The sequence below is a fragment of the Chiloscyllium plagiosum genome, unplaced genomic scaffold (genome assembly GCF_037043375.1).
Source record: "Chiloscyllium plagiosum isolate Xiang-an unplaced genomic scaffold, Cpla_swu_hap1 HiC_scaffold_45, whole genome shotgun sequence".
In the NCBI taxonomy this organism is placed as follows: domain Eukaryota; kingdom Metazoa; phylum Chordata; class Chondrichthyes; order Orectolobiformes; family Hemiscylliidae; genus Chiloscyllium; species Chiloscyllium plagiosum.
In genome coordinates, this window is record NW_028270183.1 from 68,375,475 (window position 1) to 68,391,496 (window position 16,022).

Below are 16,022 nucleotides of genomic sequence, written 5' to 3' on the forward strand. Positions count from 1 at the left end.
GAGGTATGGATAGGGTGAATAGCCAAGGCTATAAGAACAAGCTTCAAGAACAAGCATTTAAAGATAAGCACTGCAAAATTGAAGCAATATTAAATATGACAGGTAACTAACTCTCAGCCCAAACGTCATACTGTAATTTGTTTTTCTCCATATTACAATACTAAGGCAGCATGAAACGCTTACTCGTGCCAATAAGAAGTCAAACACCTGAATTCCTTTATCTAAAAGGGGTGATGACGACGACAATGAAAACGTATCTGTGGCCAGATCTATATAATACCACATGGTCAACATTCTCCCTCCTGGCCTCCGTATGACTTTGTGTGGTTGTGTCTTTTTTTATCTTGCATTCAATAGAGAGAACCCCTTTCCCCCATTCACACCTTAAATTCGACCCATGATACAGAATCTTTTCTTTCACCACTGCTAAAAGCGCGTTTTATTTTGCCACACCCTCTTTTCCCTGCCACCCATCCTCCACTTCTGTCAAGGGACTAAAAGACCATTTTGCAATTGTATTCAGTTTTGAAGAATTGTCACACTGGACTGGAAACGCTAACTCTGTTTCTCTTTCTCTGCAGATGTTGACAGACTTGCTGAGTTTCTCCAGAAATGAATAGGCACAGAACGATTTTTGAATTAAACAAATAATTATCGATACTGGAAATAAAAATAATAAAAAAACTTTATAGACGGTTCACTGGACATGAAAGTTTAACTCTGCATTTACTCCAGAAAATTCTGCAACACCTTTCGCAATTTCTTCAGCAATTTCTGTTTATGAACGATTTCCAACGATATATTGTCAAAGATGCCCAACTATCCTGTCCAACATGGAGCACCGTACATTGGGAACTGAACAGTAACCCATGGTGTCAAGTTCCTTGACTCTGAAACTGCAGAAGGCTGGCATCACTGACACTGCAGAGCTCTGATTCATGGTCAGGGAGAAAAACAGATGGAAACACATTCACTTCAAATACAGAAGATGTCATTACTGATAGTAAAAGATTCACATTAGTCCCTTAAAAGGATATTGTTTATGTAACAAATTGGAGGTGTGACCCCACGGAAAGACTTCCAGCAGAATGAGAATATGAAAATGGAAGTATTTCCGCAACAGAAACCAAAGTAGGTCACTGAATACAGGGCTGATGGGTGAATAGGTCTCGATGTGAACTGGGGGGCAGCCAGTCGAATTGAATTGTAGATATTGCAGCTAAAACTTGATTATCATCTGATGCTGTAGATTTCATTGACAATCTGTAACCTTTCCCCCAGGATAGTCCATCCATCTACCATTTCCATTAAGCCGATCCATGGGTCAGTGACGAGTGTGGGTGAACATGGTCGGGTCCGAATCACGTGCACCTAAACCTAATGACAATCCATTAAAGCTACCACACTTGACTGATTACACTACGAACAGAAGGACTATCATCTGATACAGAGAGAGATGATCCGAAGACTAACAAATCAGATATAAGCTCTGTCGTCCTGTCAAATCCATGCATAAAAGTCGATGAACCATTAAAAAACTTACTGGAGGAGAGGACTCCACAAATATCCCCATCCTAAATAATGGAACAGCCCTGTGCTTCCATGTAGAAGATGCAGTATCTGTACCATCCTCAGCAAGAAGTGTTGAGTCGATTACCCACCTCACCCTCAATATGATACCCTCAGAATCGCAGATGTCCGTCTTCAACCAATTCAGTTCACTGCACGTGACATGAAGCAATAGCTGGACACTGTAGATACGACAAAGGCATTTGGCCCTGACACCATTCCTGCAATAGGACTGAGGACTTTTGCTACACAACAAGCCATATACCTGAGGAAGTTGTTTCATTCCAGCTCCAACTCTGACAACACCCTGGCAATGTGGGTAATTACTCAACTATGTCCCATCTCCTAAGAAGGGAATAATTACAATCAGGCCAATTGCCACTCCCTCAGTCCCATCACGATGGTCAAATTCGTTGGGGTTATTTTTTGATAGAGCTGTCAAACAGCACAGAAATAGTCAGTTCAGTGTGGTTTCCGATAGGCCCCCATGTGGAGTTGGTGCTGTTGTGGAATTGTCAGAGCATTGCTAATCCAGACCAGGATAATTCTCTGGTAACTGGTGCAAGTTAAAACAATTAAGAAAATATCGAGATCTATTATCTGTTGTCAGTAATAGTGAACTTGTGCTCAAAGTCGATTATAGAGTCGATTTCCTTCCCCAATGTACTTTCAGAAAGTGAATCTCCCGTGCTTTCCTGGTCTAGCCTAAAAGTGACTCCAGACACACAGACATGTGATACACTCTTCAATGGTCTCTGAAACAGGCAAGCAAGGCATTCAATTGTATCAAACTGCTCCGAGGTCATAAAGGATAAATGCGGAGAGAACACCCAGAACCAGCCACTTTATCAGAAAAGGGAACGGGAAACAAAATCCTGTCGACCCTGCATAGACCTCCTTCCTAACAGCTGATAGCTTGTGACAACATTTACAGAACTTTCCCACAGACTGCACAGAAGCATCCGGAAAGCAATACGTCATACAACTCATTGAGCTTTCTCTATTCTAGTTAATGGCCGAATATCTCCTCAACACAGTTTTCCCCATACAATATACATATCACTTAACATGTTTAAACATTGTGAAACATAAGATGAGAACTGCTGGAGTCCATTCAGCCCATCGTTTTGTGCCTCCATGCTATGTACTGACAATTCACCAATGACGCGTGTTGATTAAATACAATTTGGCTGCAATGCAATTCATGAACCTTTTTCTATAAAGTGAACTGGCGTTTACTGTGACGCGATTCCTTGGCGGGCACCAGCTGAACAGCAAATCCTGCCTCAGAAACCGTCTTTCTAAAAAGGTACAATCAATGTGTTCAACAAAAACAGGAATGCAATCGGCTCTGCAGGCCTTGAAACTGAGTCTGAAACTTTGAATTGTAATATATATTTAGAAAGCACTTTATTTCAAATTGTGGGGAGAATCTTGGGGAGAACTGCAATTCGGCATCGGCATCACATGGTCAGTGAGCCCTGCGGTGCTTTCTGTTGAAGATTGTGGTGAAAGGTACAATGCACCAGTGAGTGACTGTAGTGTGAAAGCGTTACATTTACAGCACTGTTCCATTACAACATGTAATGTAAAGATGTATTTAGACTGTCCTATTGTGTGTTAGACCAAAATTATTTTTTGGTATTTACTAATATTTTTGGGAGTTTGCCACTTACCCTCTTTTTTCCATAGACCCCATTCTTAATATTGTACGATTTTTTACAACACAGTATTGCACCGGAACACAGTTACTGAGCTATTGGACAACAACCTGGAGTGATAGCTGATTTTCTGTCTTCACACCATACTCCTGCTCTCTCCCTACCCCTTTAGTTTCCAGAAATTCTTATTGATAATCAGTCCCTTGCCTTCCACAGCCTGATCTGGGAGAGAGTATCCCTGGTTCGCCAGTCTCTGAGTGCAGGCATTTATTCTCATCGCAATGCAAAGTGGCCTGTCTGTACCTAATATTGTGGCCCCTTGTTTTAGACATCCCTGCCAGGGGAATTACCATCCCTGTTTCTAATCTGTCTCGCCCTGTCAAAGTGTTATATATTTCACTGTGATTTCCACTCATTTTCCTAAAGACCATGGAATACAGATCCAGTCGCCCCAAACTCTGCTCCCACAATAAGTCTGTCATCTCAGACATCAATCTGGTCATCATTTGCTGCTCTCCCTCAATGTCAGGTTTGTCGTCTGTGAGGAAAAGAGACCAAAACTACACACAATACTGCACAATGTTCGAGATGGGGTCTCACCAAGGCCCTGTACAGCTGCAGTAAAATATAGTTACTCCTGTACTCAAATCCCCCTGAAATGAAGGTAATACAGGATTTATCTTCCTTCCTGCTTTCTGCTCCTGCAATATTGCTTTCAGTGACTGGTGTACAGGGAGATCCAGATTTCTTTCAAAGTTACAGTTCCCCACTTGCTGGGCCTATATACAATTGTCAGCGTGCCAATGCCATTCCCAATATTCCCAATGCCATTCCCAATGGCTTAAGAACACACTGCCATACATGGAGTCGGAGGGATACGCAGAAATAAACAAAAATGCAACTTAAATTCATTTATAGTGCAACACTTTTCAAACACTCCTTTTTCAAATGAGAGGCTGCCAGTCTATTGTTCCCATCCAAGTACACAACATCTCATCTCCCCATTACTCTCCATCTGCCACATATTTGCCAATCACTCCACTTGTCTAAATCACCTTGGAACTTTTTTACATCCTCCTCATGCACTCACAGGCTGACATCGTTTTGTGCTGTCAGCAGACTTGGGAACGTTACATTTGCTCCCCTCACCCAAAGATATGGTGTGTGTTGGGAATAGTTGGAGCCCAAGACATGATCCTTACAATACTCCCCAAGCCTTCCATTTAAAAATAAAACATTGTTTTATTCCTACTCACTGTTTCATACCAGCTCTCCCATTCTAAATCTATGACCACATATTAGTCCGAGTCCCATAAGATTCGAATTTGCACAATAGGCTTGGGGCTTTATCAAAAATCTTTCTGAGATTCCACTCGTATGGCATTGATACCTCCTACATAATTTTACTAAAAGCCACTTTCTCAAATATGATTCCCATTTCATAAATCTCTGTGACGTTGTATATGCCCATTAATTTCAGTCCAATACTTCCTCTAAACTGTTTAGTTGCTATTTTCATTCTTTTCTATTTTTCTCACAAGACAAAAGTTCCCTAGTATTGCTATAAAGTTTTCTTTTTTGTTTTGTTTTCTTCTGTGAAGGCATAACTAAAGTATTTGCTCTACAGTTTTGCTATCTCCCAGTCCTCAGGTATATGGCATCAGACTGTAAGAAATATGCACTTTTTTTTCTCTTAATTTCGCCATTGACATATTTCCAGAAAATATTACAAGTTGTCTCTTATCCATTTTGTCAAGGTATTCTTCAGAAACCCATCAATTCCTACCTTAAGCTACTCAATGATTGACCTTCCACAGCCATCCAATCACAGAAGCACAGACTCTCTATTGCCAGAAATACAGCACGGTCTACATTAGGTCCACTTTCCGACACATGACCACAGCCGTGAATCTTAAAGCATTTGAATTGCACAAGCGTGTCTTTTGTAAAGATTTGAGTTTGCCATGATAACTCCACTCTCAAGAAGTGCAATCCAGACCCCAACACCCTCTGGTTGAAAAAAATTCTCAATCTTCACTAAACCGCAAATTCTTCACTTTAAAATTGTGGCCCTTTGAGTAACAGCAACAGCTGCCGTCTAACCACCCTGTCCATGTACCTCGTAATCCTATCCTTCTGAATCACAGACCTCGCAACCTTATCTCCTCCAAACTAAACAACCTGAGGTTATCCAGCCTCTCTCCATAGCTGAAATTCTTCATCCCAGGGAACATCTCTGCACCCCCTCCACTACAATCGCATCCTTCCTGTAATGTTGTTCCCAGAACTTCACACAGTATTCCATCCTGCCCTCACCAATGTTCCGCATAGTTCTTATAATCTATGCCTCGATTAATAAAGGTTATGTTTTCATTCCCCTAGCCTTTCCCAGATTGTGTATTAACCTGTGCAGTCACATTCTGGGATGTTTGGAGAAGCACCCCCTGAGTTTTCTAGTGTGCTGCCATTCATTGAGTACTCTACTGTCTGGTTCCTTCTTCCAAAGTGCATCACCTCATAATTATCAGGGTTACATTCCATCTGCCATTGATCCACCCATCTGACCATTCCATCAGAATCTACCTGCAACATAAGGCCTTCCTCCTCACTGCCAACCACCCGGCCAATCTTTATATCAGATACAAACTTATTTATTACACACCCCACCCCTCGTCCATATTCACAGCTGCATCATTTATGAATACCACAAATAATAAGGTTAAAAATCTCTCAACATCAGTTACATTACGTGGTTGTGCACTTTGATGAAGAAGCAGCGGTTTCGAAAGCTAGTGCTGCTGAATAAACTTGTTAGACTATAGTCTGGTGTTATGCTATTTTTAGATTTGTCCACCCCAGCCCAACACTAGCACCTCCGAATTACAAATAATAAGGGACCCAGCACTGACTCCCGTGGTACACGAGCCTCCAGTCACACAAACATCCTTCTACCACTCCCCTCTTTCTCTTACTACTAAAGTTGATTTAGATGAAACTTGGCAAGTCACTAATGAGTCTTACGTGTTAACTGGTTATTCTGTTCCACTTGACACATTTGTAGGTTATCTGGGGATTCTCTGTAATCTTGCCCTGCCTTGCCCTTGTGTTAGTCAGTCCCCTCCACGCGCAGAATTTCCTCCTTATTGCAGTCTTAAATGGTTTGTCCCATATCCTGCCATTATTTGCCTTGAATGTGGATTAGACAGCCTGATAAATTTCCTGTTAATTTCCAACTTGCCGTATGTTTTGTGAGTTTTATAAAGTTCACAGTGACCCACCGCTGATTCTTTGAAACTCTAGAGAACATAGGCCGAGTTTTCTCATCACGCAATCTCGCCATCTGAGGGATTTATCTGGATAATGTCCATTACACTTCTTCTGTGGTCAGTATATTCTTTCTCAGATTTGGTCACCAAAACTGTTCTCAATACTCCAAGTACAGTCTCACCAACAGTCTGTGAAACTGCTTCAACATGTCTTTACATCTATATTCTGACTCCCTTAAAGCAAGGCAAACCAAACTTTAAGTTTCCACTTACATATATTCCTCCAAATACCCTTCACATCATTGCATTTTCGAACTCACTGTGTGAGTTCTTATAGAAAGCCTTCTGATAATCTAAAATATGCCAATTCTACTGGTACCCCATTATCTATGCTGTAAGAATCAACTTCAAACAATTCCAAAGCTTGTCAAGTATGATTTCCCTTTCAGAAATGCATACTGAGTGTCTCAAGTTTTGTTGTTAATGTCTAAATATCCAATATCACATCCTACATAATAGATTCCAACAGATTCCCGACAAATGTCAAATTAATTTGTCAGCAGTTCTTCACACTATCTCTTCTTTTCTTTGTAGATGCTTGGATCCCTACCATGCATCTATCGTGCTTGGATCACGTTTACTAATGTTCATTTATTTACACCAGCTTCCAGACTCTTCAGAATGCACAGGAAAATAGAACGCAGTCATCGACAATGCAATCAATACTTCTATTTGTGATTTATTTCTGAAGATTTTGGTATGCAGTACATCTGGTTTGTCAAGCTTAGCAATGCTCAATCCAGCTGCATGTTCAATATTGCCTTGTTACTGATATGAATTGACTTTATGTCTTTACTTCCACAGGTCCTATACGATTACTTCGTATTTCTGGGTGATTTTCTGGATCTTACTCCATTAAGACAGATGAAAAGTAACTGGTCATTTGCTTTGCCATTTCTCTGTTATCCACCATAAACTCGTTTCTCCCGATTGCAAATTTCCACATTTGACTATTTTTTTTTTGCTTTTGAAATATAGATCATAGATTGATGCAGTCTTTGTGTTCCTCTTCGTTTGCATGCATGTTCGCTTTTTGATTTCCTGATCAGTTTCATGGCCCTCCTTTTCTGGAGTGCAATTTTCTGAGAATTCTTAGGATTCCACAATGTCTGGAATTGTTCTGAAGTCACTTCCTGTGATTAATATCTTCTTTAATTTGTTATGTTAATCATCATTGAGTCACTTACTCATTCTTTGGTGTGTTCACCTGAAATAAGTTGACAAATCTTTCAGACTATGCAGTATTTCTATGAATCCCCTGGTCCTGACCAGATATATTCAGGAACACTGCAGGAGGACAGAGAAGAAATAGTGGGGGCCCTGGTTGGTAATTTTGTACCATCAGTAGCCAACGGGTAAGGTCCCGGAGGACTGGAGGGTAGAGAATGCTGTGCCCTTATTCAAGAAAAGCTACAAAGAAAAACCTGGGAATTATAGACCAGTAAACCTAACATCTCTAGCAGGTAGGTTTCTTGAGAAGACTCTGAGAGAGACGCTATACATGCATTTGGCAAGGCAGGGTGTGATCATGAGCAGTCAGCACGTCTTTGTGCATGGGGGATCATGGCTCAAAAATTTGTGAGAGTGCTTTGGTGAAATGACCAGTAACTTTGACAAGGGCATGGTGGTATACGTAGTGTATATGGATTTCAGCAAGCCCTTCAGTAAGGTTCCACATGGTAGACTGCTCTGGAAGTTTAGATCATATGGAATTGTGGGGGAGCTGGCAAATCAGATCCAAAATTTGCTTGATGGTAGGAAACATAGAGTAATAGTGGAAGCATGCTTGTCGGACTGGAGGCCTGTGATGAGTGGAATGCCTCAGGAGTCGGTGCTGGGACTATTACTGTTTGTTGTATGCATGTATATTGTTTATATATTTACAGATAGGTGTCAGTTCTTGCATTTTAGAAAGTCAAATCGAGGTAGGAGTTTCATGGCGAATGACAGGGCCTTAAGGAGTGTATTGAGACAAAGGGACCTTGGAATTCAGATTCAAGGTGCTCTGAATGTGGAGTCACAGGTAGACAGGGCAGTGAAAAAGGCATTTGGCACACTGGCCTTCAACTGTCAGAGTAAAGAGTATCGAAATTATGGAGTTATGTTGCAGTTATACAGGATGCTGGTGAGGCACTACTGGTAGTGTTATGTTCAGTGTTGTTCACTTTGCTATGGGAAGAATGTTATTAAACTGGAAATAGTGCAGACGAAATTTACAAGGATGATGCCCGGAGTCAATGGTCTGAGATACAGTGAAAGGTTGGGCAAGCTAGGAGTTTTTACTTTGGAGTGTATGAGACTGAGGGGGATCTGACAGAAGTGTATAGGGTCATGGGAAGCATGGATATAGTGAATGCACTCAGTCTTTTTTTCCACAGAATTGAGCAACCCACGGACTAGAGGGCATCAATTTAAGATCCGAGGGAAAATAGTAAAAGGGAACCTGAGGGGCAATTTCTTTTACACACAGGGTGGTATACACATGGAATGAGCTGCCAGCAGGGAGGTACAGGTTGAGGGAGGTACATTCATAAAATTTAAAATGCATTTGGACAAATACATGGATAGGAAAGAATAAGAAGAATATGGGGCAAGGGCAGGGAAATGGGGTTAATGTGAATCGACATTTTGTTTGGAATGGACCAGTTTGGGCTGAAGGGCCTTTCTCCGGGCTGTCGGACTCTATGACTCGCTCAATCATTGCTTCTCCCATTGAGTGTTATATTGTACTTCCCCAATTCATTGGGACGTACTTGACCCTCTAGCCTCCGGGCTTCCATGATGTTTGATCAGAATGTTCAGACATTCGATATTGTATTCAGACGCTGTGTAAAAATGCAACATATTGATGTCACTATTCCTCCAAAGCTGCTTCAGAGTAAGGTTATTAATTAATCCTCCCGACAACACAACACCAAATCTGAAATAACCTGCTCTCTAGTTTGGTTCACAACATACTGTTCAACCTACCTGATATACACTTATGGAAGTTTTTTTCTTCACAGCATTAGTAGTCACTGCAGTTTCGGTGCAACTTGAGACCATCCATTATTACTGCAGCACCCACGATTATTTGTTACTCATTCACAGGATGAGGGCGTCGCTGTTTAACCAGTATTTATTGCCCATGCCAGAGGGAAGTTAAGAGTCAGCAGCGTTGTCTTCAGTCTGCAGTCACATATAGGCCACATCAGGTAAGGACAGCAGTATCCTTCCCTCAAGGACATCGGCGAACCAGATGAGTTTTTCCAACAATCGACAATGGATTCCTGGTCATCATAAACAATTGATTCCAGATACATATTGAATTCAAATTCCACCATCTGCCATGGCAGGATTTGAATTCATGTCCCCAGAATATTATCTGGGTCTCTGGGTAAAGAGCCCAGCGATAATATCACTGGGTCATTGCCCCCCGCCCCCCCCTTGCATATACTGCACACCTAATTTCCAGAGCATATGTTGTAAAGTATTCACGTGACAGATTTGGTTTTGATATATAACACACTAATGTTTGCTTCACCTTGCTATTTTTAAGATCCACCCAAACTGATTCTGTGGGAATTGATGAAAAGGGTCTGTGGCGTTATTACCGATAAAGACTTGGACAAGACGTTCAGGGAGACCCACCCCAATGCTGAGATAATCTGAAGAATTGTTCAGCAATACAGGACACAAATTAATATTCTTTCCCCCACTTCGCCAGGATAAGTTCTCCATATTCTTCTGCTCCCTCGCACTCACTGTATAAATGTTATAACATCTACACCCGAACAAGGTCACATTCTATCTCCAAATAAGGCTCAAGCACGACCACACTCACTGTTGAATTCAGCATCTTCCTTCCCTCACTTTTTCTGTCACTGATGCAATAGCCTCGTACAGTAATACCACTGCATGGATACAACACTGTGGTCAGAATCCCTCCGGACATCTCGTCCTTCCCCCTTCCACCTACCAGCATTAACAGCAAGGACACCCACTCCCACCCTCACTGTGTCCCTCCTCTTCTTCCATTCCAAGAGAAACATCCTGGAATAGGACATAAAAGGCCAAGTCGGGTGTTAGAGTGCCCGATATCCGTTCCCTCACCCTCTACCTCGACATGTGGGGAGGATCCTGAAAAGAGCCAGAGAGGACCAGGTCACCTTGTGTGGAAATTCTGAAACATCCATGTCCCACCAACCAAGTAAGCAGCAATGTTCAGTAAAGAGAAATTCTTAATTTAAACTCGCTGGCATTTCCAATCTCATCTCTCTCACTTTTCAGGCTTAGTTAAAAGCATTAATGAAAGAGGAAAATTAAAAATAATGTTTATTCTCTTCAGTAAAAATGATAAAAAGAAAAAAATAAACGATATAAGTTCATTACGAAAAATCTAAAACGACGTTCATTCAAAATTATGGGCAATCTTCGTAAATACTCAACATCATTTCTCTCACTAAATCTTCTTACCAGTGTTTGTATTCTAGCATCTGCTTCTTTACTTTCAACGGAATATCGTGCCCTGCTCTCAAATGCTCATATTAAATGTCCCTTCCTCCCTGAACTTTTCATAAACTGTCAATATATTTCCAAATAACTGGATGTTCGACATCAAGTTCGCATTGTCAGCCCCTGTGGGCAGCTTCTGCATTATTGTTTGTTTTGTCCTCATTGTTTAAAGTTCTTTCATATAAATTCCACATTCCAACTGGAAAAAGCGGTGGACACCGAACATTTCCTCTGTGTAATCTTCTACCTCCATAGTTATCCTCGAACCAGTCCAGCAGCGGTTGCAGTTCATCTGGAACCGCATCAGACAAATGTTCAATAGTTTCATGAAAGTTTTCAATGTGAATAAATGCAAGACCGATTATCATTATAGATCTGAAGGAAAACTCTGAGTCAATGTTATACTTACTCAAGTGTCTTTTTAACATTTTTACTGAAGGGAATAAAGATTATTTTTATTTTTATTGCTTTGATTAATGCTTTGATCAAGCCTGAAAAGGAATAAATATGAGCTGCGCTGAAATAGTTCTGCGCCTAAATGGGTCTGCGGCAAAATGGGCTGCACCAAACAGGACACACCAAACAGAATGAAGTATTCAGTAAATTACACAGCACAGTGGGACGCCATATAACCATCCCACGCTGTTATGCAGAAGCAGGGACGCCCTGGGTAGCTGTCAGGAAATGCAGAGTAGAGATCATTACTCATTTTGTGTTTGGAAAGCTGTAACGAGTGGAATCCTTCAGGGATCTGTATGAGGTCATCAACAAATGACAATCTATACGAATGAACCGGATTAAGGAGATGGAACTCAGTTTGATCATGCACCGGGATAGTCATTCAATGAGATGTCAAATGTAGACAGAGAGTCTGCAATGGAATACAGACAGTGGACGGCAGAGTGTCTGCAATGGGATACAGACAGAGGGAGGGCAGGGTGTCTGCAATGGAATACAGACAAGGGAGATCAGAGCTTCTGCAATGGGATACAGATAGGGGGAGGGAAAAGCGCCTGCAATGAGATACAGACAGCGGAGGGCAGAGTGAGGGCAGTGCGTCTACAATGGGATACAGACAGGGGAAGGGTAGTGTGTCCGCAAGGGGATACAGACGGGGGAGGGAAGAGCGTCTGCGATGGGAGACAGACTGGGGGAGGGATGCACCTATGCAATGGCATACAGATAGGGGAAGGGCAGAACATCTGCAATGGGATACAGACAGGGGAAAGGCAGAGTGTCTGCAAGGGGCTACAGCTAGGGAAAGGTAAAGCGTCTGCAATGGGATACAGACAGGGGAGGTCAGACCGTCTGCAATGGGATATAGACAGGGGAGGTCAGACCGTCTGCAATGGGATACAGACAGGGGAAGTGCAGAGCATCTGCAATGGGATACAGACAGGGGGAGGGCAGAGCGTCTGCAGTAGGATACAGACAGGGGAGGTAGAGAAGCTGCAATGGGATACAGACAGAGAGGGGAGAGCATCTACAATGCAATACACTTAGCTGAAGGCAGTGCGTCTGTAATGGGATACAGATGGGGAAGGGTAGATCGTCTGTAATGTGATACAGACAGGGGAGGTCAGAGCGTCTGCAAGGGGATACAGACGGGGGAGGGCAGAGCGTCTGCAATGGGATACAGACAGGGGAGGTCAGAGCGTCTGCAATGGGATACAGACTGGGAGGGCAGGGCGTCCGCAATGGGATACAGACAGCGGAGGGCAGAGCGAGGGCAGTGCGTCTACAATGGGATACAGTCAGGGAAAGGGTAGTGTATCTGCAATGGGATACTGATGGGTGAGGGCAGAGGGTCTGCTATTGCATCCAGTCAGGGAGGCAGAGCATCAGCAATGGGATATAGACGGAGGAGGGCAGTGCATCTGCAATGGGATACAGGCAGTGGGAGTGCAGATCGTCTGCAATGGGACACAGATTTGTGGAGGGCACAGCAACAAGCAATGGCATACAGACAGAGGATGGCTGTGAGCAAAGCTTCAGCATTAAAAATACCAGTACAATATATATGTGATGGAAATTTTCTATTTTGTGGAAAAGACGAAACAGCAGCAATGTATTTAAATGCAAGGAGAATGCAGAACTCAGTGTTACAGACGGATTTGTGTGTCTTAGTACATGAATCACATCAAATTAACCTGAAGATGCAGCAAGTGACTTGGAAGGTAAATGTTGTGATCCTAATTCGTGCAAGGGGTGTTGAGTATGATCTTAGCGATGTTTTCTGCATCAGTACAAGGCATTGCTGAGATTACATCTGTTGCATTATGCCTAGTTATAACTGCCAAAACTGGAAAAAAATTTGCTTTCGAAACGTCTCAAAGATGTTTCCCTTTACGCATTCCTGATTATGAATGCATTACATTATAAGAATTAACAGTTCGGCCTGAGAATGAGGGATGTTTTAATGACCATATAAGATCTTGAGAAGAGTGTAGTTGGTGAATACCGGATGGATATTTCTTCTTGTGTGGGAGAATAAAACTGGGGAAATAATTTAAGAGTAAGTCAGGTTCAAGGGAAAGGTCATTGGACCGAAAAAGTGAACTATGAATTCTTTACGTACATACTGACAGACAAGCTGAGCTTTTCCAGCAATTACTGTATATGTTTAAGAACATTCATTTTAATACAGATATTGTGAAGACATGAAACGCTTATCTTTACATTATGCAAGCACATATTAACACATCCTCAAAACAAGTAGAACCATTTATTGTTCATAAATTGATTCTGCAATGACGCACTGACCTGGCGTCGAGAATGTGATGGAGTCATATACTTCGGACAATGTTCAAGAAGAGCTCACAGAGTCCAGTGTGGGACTGATAACGTGACTGGTTTAATTTACAGATGGAAAATGTAGCCTATCTGTGGAGAAACATTCTATTGCTCCCTTTCCGGTCCCCTATCGCTCATCACAGGAATGTGTGGGAGTGAAAAAAAGCCCAGTCGTCTTTCCCATTAATGGAGGATTCCTGATGAGGATTCATTGGTATCTCCCCATTTCCTGAAGCAAAACAATTCAGCCAAATTCAACTGTTTCATGAAGAAATCCCATTGTCAGAAGGCTGTGCAAGCAGAATAACTACAGAAGTAATTGTCCGACTCGATAGTGAGGGGAACAGACAGGAGATTCTGTGGCTGCAAATGGGAATCCGGAATGGTGTTTAGCCTCCCACATGCCCAGGGTCCAAGATGTCTCAAAGCGGCTTCAGAACGTTCTCACTGGTGGATTGGGGGGGGGGGGGGGGGGGGGGGCAACCAGAAGTCATTGTGCACGTTGGTACAAAGGACAGAGTGACACAGATAGAAATAGTGATGACATCCTGCAGAGTGATTGTAATGAGCTAGGGAAAACGATAAAAGACAGTGGTAATATCCAGTTTACTTCCAGTTCTCCGTGCTAGTGAGGGTAAGAATAGGAGGATATGGCAAATGAAGGGTGGTTAAAGAATTAGTGCAGGGGGCAGAGATTTTTGGATTACTGGGATCTTTTGTGGGGCAAGGTGACGTATTCAGGAAGGATGGTTTGTACCTGAGCTGGAAGGGGACCAATATGCTGGCAGGCAGGTTTGCAACTGCTGCAAGGGAGGGTTTCAACTAGATTGGCTGGGTTTGGGGAGGGGTGGGATCCTCAACAGCAGGGAGGCAAGTGCGAGGCTGCAAGGACATACACTAATCAGAAACAGTAAAATGAAGAGAAAGGTCAGGCTATACAACGACAGGGAGCAAGGAATGCCTGTTGGATTAAATTGCAAATGTTTCAATGCAAGATGGCTGACAGGTAAGGCCGATGAACTCAGGGCATGGATCGGTGGGTGGGACTGGGATATTATAGCTAATATTGAAACATGGCTAAGGGAGGGACAGCACTGGCAGTTTAAAGTACCAGGGTACAGGTCTTTTATGCGGGACAGAGATGGTAGAAAGAGGGGACAGGGTGTTTCATTTTAGATTAAGGCGAGTATCACAGCAGTAAACAGAGATAAAATAACTGATGGATCCTCCTGTTAGGATTTGTCTGGGGAGCTAATAAATAAGAAGTGAATTATGATTATATTTGGATTGTACTATAGGCCCCCAAGTAATAAGCGAGGAATTAGTGGCACAAAAATATGTAGATAGACTGGGGAGACTTACAGGGCCAATAGGATTGCATTAGTAGGAGATTTTAACTTTCCTAACATAGACTGGGAATGACATAGAATTAAGGACTGAGATGGGGTGTATTTATTAAGTGTGTTCAGAATAGTTTCCTCAAGCAGTAAGTCGAGAGTGCAAATGGGGAAGGGACGAAACTTGACCTACTCTAAGAACTAGGGCAGGGCAGGTGACTGAGGTGACAGTGGGGGAGCATTCTGGGATCAGTGACCATAGTTCTATTAATGTTTTAATAATTATGGAGTAGGACAAAACTGCTCCACATGTTCAAGTTTAATCTTGGGGCAAGGAGAATGTTGATGGAATTAGACAGGAGCTCGTAGGGGTTGGTTGGAGGAGTTGGTTTGCAGGCGAATGGACCTCCTGCAAGTGGGAGGATTTTAAAAGTGAAATGTCTACAGTTCAAGATCTATATGTCACTGTGAGGGTAAAAGGCAAGGTTGTTAGGAAGAGGGAACCTCGGATGTCAGGAGACATTGAAGCTTTGACCAGCAAAAAGGAGGCATGGCTCAGGTCCAGGCAGCTGGGATCGAGGGAATACCTGGAGGTATACAGGGGATGCAGTAGTTTACTGGAGAAGGATATCAGGAGGGCGAAAAGGTGGCACAAGATTGCTTTGGCTGAGAAGATTAGAGTGAATGCAAAGAGGCTCTTTAAGTATATTAAAGTAAAAAGAATAACTAAATGAGTATATGACCCCTCAAGGCCCAAATTGGACATGCATGTCGAGAACCATAGGAGATTTGTGTGATTCTCAATGAATATTTCTCCTCTGCCTTTGCAGTGGAGAAAATCA